General features: G+C 45.3%; 1 pseudogene across 1 annotated transcript; it reads right to left on the bottom strand.

Annotated features, from left to right (window-relative positions):
* Nucleotides 1-3,661: 3,661 nt before the first annotated feature.
* On the bottom strand, nt 3,662-4,335 carry LOC308246889 (large ribosomal subunit protein eL21-like; annotated as a pseudogene). Its single transcript has 2 exons — nt 4,227-4,335; nt 3,662-4,065 (listed from the first exon to the last, which is right to left on the bottom strand). The product of its transcript is annotated as a large ribosomal subunit protein eL21-like (transcript).
* Nucleotides 4,336-4,913: the final 578 nt, after the last annotated feature.

Here is a 4,913-nt window from a genome sequence, read left to right as displayed (position 1 = left end):
TACCTTGCAGATTTGGCATTTACATTTGCAAAGAGCCTTTGTCCTCCACTGGGTGTTTTGTGACTGCTAGTTCCAAGGTGGAGTGGCTGACTGGGCTGGAGAGGCTGGAGTGGCTAACAGGGCACCTCTGAGCAGCCGCTGTGGTCACTTGTTCCTCTGACACGACTGTCCCTGTGTGTCTCTTTTATTTGCTCCCTCCCCCCGTTTCCTTTCCTGTTTTTTTTTTTTCCTTTCATGCTTCCCAGTAACACTGCACAAATATGACTACATGACAGGAAGCAGCACAGAGCAAAGTGCTTAAGGCGAGGAGTCCAGAGTCCAACTGACCCAGCCCAGCTGAGATGACCTTGGGCAATAAACTCAACTGTAAAATGGGGCTAATAAAAATATTCCTTACAAAACTGGTACGAGGATTTTAATTCAGTTAGATCACCTATGTCAGTGGTCGGCAAACTGCAGCTCACGAGCCACATGTGGCTCTTTGGCCCCTTGAGTTTTTAGCAAAGGCCAGCTTAGGAGTACCCTAATTAAGTTAGTAACAATGTACCTACCTATATAGTTTAGGTTTAAAAAATTTGGCTCTCAAAAGAAATTTCAATCGTTGTACTGTTGATATTTGGCTCTGTTGACTAATGAGTTTGCCGACCACTGACCTATGTGTAGTGCCTGTTGTAACTTTTGCTACCATCAGCAGGAACAAAACAATATAGGGCAGAATAAATGGAAAGGGTTACCTCTACGGTGCAGACCATTGGCTGTGGGATTTTTATTAAAGGAGAAGTGACTGAGGTCTGGAGCACCCTGGGGTGTCTCAGGGGCCCAGGAACACGTAACCGGGCTGCAAAGGATGACAGGATTTTAATGAGCAGGTGGGAAAGAGAAGGAACAGTGTAACTGGGCAACTGGGCTGTTTTTAAACATGTTGGCAAGTTCTTGGACATGTCTTCCATGAAAGAAAAGTCTAATTCCCTCCCCTTGAAGGTGGGCTGGCCTCGCTGCTTGCTTCTAGTGACTAGAATGTGGTGAAGGTGAGACTGAATGATTTCTGCTACTAAGTCAGAAAATGTGATCCAGTGTGTCTGTCCCTCCAGTACCTATCTATATCTATCTACCTACCTACCTACCTACCTACCTACCTACCTACCTACCTACCTATATATCACCTTTAGAGTCCTGAGCTACCCTGTAAGAAGTCAGGCTACCCTGAGGCTCCCATGGACCACGTGGGGAGACCACACAGAGTGAGGACACAGGCCCAAGGAGCCCCAGCTTTCTCAGCTCTGGCATCAGATACGTGCGGGAGCCTTCAGATAACTTTGGTCCCAGCCACCACCTGACAGGAACTATGTGGGGGACTCTGAGCGACAACTGCCTAGTGGAGCCCAGTCAACCACCAGAACTCCCCCAAATAATAATAAAATGTTGTTATTTTAAGCCACTAAATTTGGGAGTAATTTGTTACCCTTAGTAACTGAAACAACAAACTGAAAGCATTAGAGCACTTACCAACCAAAGCAAATTTACAAATGAAGTAATGAAAGTACGAAACCAGTCATTTTCAGCTCAAATAGGTTTATTTATTTTGATGGATGATGTTTTGCAGTAGCCAAATTGATGCTGACGTCATTAAAAGCCAAATGCTACAGCACAAGCGTTCATGCAGCAGACTGATACACGCGTGTCCTGAGATGACACAGTGCTCCCACCCCACTGCTCCATCCCAACCACCAGGCAAAAGCTGGCTTCCACGTAGCGCTGGCGTGCCATCATTGTGTTCTGGTCCTGCCTCTGTTCTTACACATCAGCCCAGAGCAGTAACAGATGCTCTCCTTGATGCCAACGTGATCCAGACCCCATACTGAGGCTCCGAATTTTAAAAATATTGATTTCTTTTTAGATTAACATGAAAATAAACATACAACATTTTAGAGGATTATCCACAATATAGAAAGTGTTAGACAACTTGATTGAAAAGGAAAAGAGAGAGACACTCCAGGTAGTTCCACGTAAAAGGTGTAGCTAGAGTGGAGTTGGGTTAGGAATGGCCCTACCAGCCAGCATCTGGAGTCCCCACTGTTACCTTGTAGTCATTATGGAGTAGGGAGAGACGTGATAAAAGCTCCATTTAAGACCCATCTCCGAGCTGTGTGTGTCTGATGAATTAGACCACGGTGAGGCTGGAGTCAGGGAGACACTGGCTAACAGTCTCTTTTCTATACTCATCCAGGACTTCAAATATCAGTGCCCACCAAGCTCAGTGACTGTGGTGCTCCACTGGGCTCTTTGAAAACACGGGATAGATCACGAACTGGATGTCGTTTTCGCGCTGGGGATTTATGGTGTTCTTCCTCTACTCCAGCTCGTCGTTGATAAATAATATAACCTTGGTCCTACCATTCATGTCCCAGCACCTCTAGGCCTTCATTTATCAAACAAGGGACAGTGACATATATATTCTATTCATGTTATAAATATTAAATGTTGGATATATGAAATCTTCAAGAAGCTTCAAGCCTTCACGGAATAGGATGAGTTTATACTCTTTAGAGTACACTGTAGAGTTAGATCATACTTACAAGAGAACATTAAACTATTGTAAAAAAAAAAAGAGGCATACGATGTTTCTTTTTTATTGCACAAATTATCTTGCACAGCGTTAATAGAAATTTTTAAAATGAATAAAAGCCCAGTATTCCACAGCTACCAAATATCAACCTTTTATTTTCCATATTTCTTGCTAGTTCTTATTCATATACATTCACACATTTACAAGGCATAGTTTAGATGCACTGTTGTATTTTGCTTTTCTCACATAAACATTAGCATGTTCATGTCATTCTGTACTGTTCAGAATTGTAATTTTCTAATAGTCCATCAAGTTGATACACCACAATTCAGTTAACTCTATGTGCTTGAAGCACATCTGTATGTGTAACCTGTTCCTCCCCACCTTCCTCCCTGCCCCCCTCCCGACCCCTCTCCTTCCCATCTGTGGGAGAGGAAAAACAAGCAGATCAAAAAGCACTAGGAATGCAATTATCGAGACAAAGAGAATGAATATTTTTATTTTAAAATAATTCATTGAGCTCTTTCTTTAAAAATTAGAGGATACTATGTTTTATAAAAGACAAACTTTGGAGTCTGATGAAAACCCTGCACAGACAGGATTCAGTCAGCAGATTTCTCCACTGACATTCTCCATTTCTGACGCTTGGTTTTCTGTCTTGGTGGCAGGCAAGAAAGTAGGAGTCGCTCTCTGAATCCACTCGGAAGAGTCTTTTGAGGAGTAATACGTGGAAACACGGGCTCCTTGATTGAGTTAACAAACAGGTGATTGCATTAGCCCTGACAGAGGCGCGATTTAGACTAAGTACCGCCTTAGTGCCTCGCCTATGACGTCAGACCACATCAGTTTGAGGAAATCTTCAATCCCAGCCAAACAAGGCTAAGCTAGTGTATTAAGTTGCAGGTCGTTCTCCGATGTAGGGACACCCGAGGTTTAGCTGCCTGCTTGCTAATCATCCAGGGACAGCTGCTGGAGGCACAGGGCTGGGCCCGGACACCAAGTAAACAAGGTCACGGAGCCAGGGGACAAGCTCGCAGGCACGAGGCCACCCCACGCCCCCCATTTTTTTTTTTTAAACCATCACATTCTTTTTTATCAGCACAGAAGTCTTTTTATTTCCCCCACTGACCATGCCATGAATTCACAGGGAATGGGGTCCAGCACCCAGGCTCCTGTCCATTGGTTCTCACAGTGTGCTTCTCCGGGTGGAGCAGGCTGACGCTTCAGGGCAACCCAGGTGCCTTTCTCTTCTCTTTGGCTTCCTTCTTTTTCCGGTCATTTTCCTTCACACGTTTCAGGAAGCTAGCTCGGCTCTTAGAGTGCGTAATACGCTCAATACGTACATTCATTCTCTTGGCAAGAACCTTGCCCTTAACTTGCTTGTTCACGATAATGCCCACGGCATGCTGGGTGACACTGCAGACTCCCAGTTTTGCCATGGTAACATGTGTGGGGCGTTCCTTTTGAACAGGGCCCATTCCCTTGATGCCCACTTAACTCTGTGTGCTTGAAGCACATCCGTATGTGTAACCTGTTCCTCCCCCGCTCCCTCCCTGCTTCCCTCCCCACCCCTCTCCTTCCCTTCTGTGGGAGAGGAAAAACAAGCCGATCAAAAAGCCGAGGAATGCAATTAGTGAGACAAAGAGAATGAATATTTCACCTTTCTTGTAGATTCGCATGTCGGTGGCCAAAGGAACCACTCCATGCTTTCTAAAAGGCCTAGAGAACATAGAGCGGGGGCCTCTCCTCTTTCCCTTTGTGTCAGTCATTTTGGTGAATTACTGGAAGATGGCGGTTCGGGCCGAAAAACAACAGTCACATTCTTGAAGATTAGGAACTATAACGTGGGACTCGCAGTCTGAGGCTTTGACAGTCCAAGTACCTGAACTCTGTCACAGACCATGGACCTGCCATCAGAGAAAGTAACCAGAGGGGGAGGCAGCCGACTCTCTCCTGTGTGCCGTGGCTCCGGGACACCCTAAGCTGTTTTGTAAACTGTATAAATATTAACTGTGCCTGTTGCATGCCAAGCCAGCGTTGGGCATTATGACACGGGGATGACAGCCACTGAAAGCTAGACTTCGTCAGGCAAATGACATAAGCATTTCAGTTTTATCATCTGCTTTTGATGGGCGTGTGGAAATGTCTGCCTCGAGGAAGCAGCAGACGGGCTCAACTCCCTAAATCCATGATTCTCAACCTTGGCTGACTTCAGAATTCCCCAAATACAGAAAACTAGGCTCTGACCACTTCAATTGAATCTGAAATTTCTGTGTGTACGTGGGGAGGTGGGGAGGGGACTTCGGGAATTTTGAATCTTGAACCCAAATTGAGCATCACCATTCTC

This window comes from Plecotus auritus (genome assembly GCF_963455305.1).
Source record: "Plecotus auritus genome assembly, chromosome: 4".
Lineage (NCBI taxonomy): Eukaryota > Metazoa > Chordata > Mammalia > Chiroptera > Vespertilionidae > Plecotus > Plecotus auritus.
Note: the sequence above shows the minus strand (reverse complement) of the source record. Positions and strands in the feature narration are given on the sequence as shown.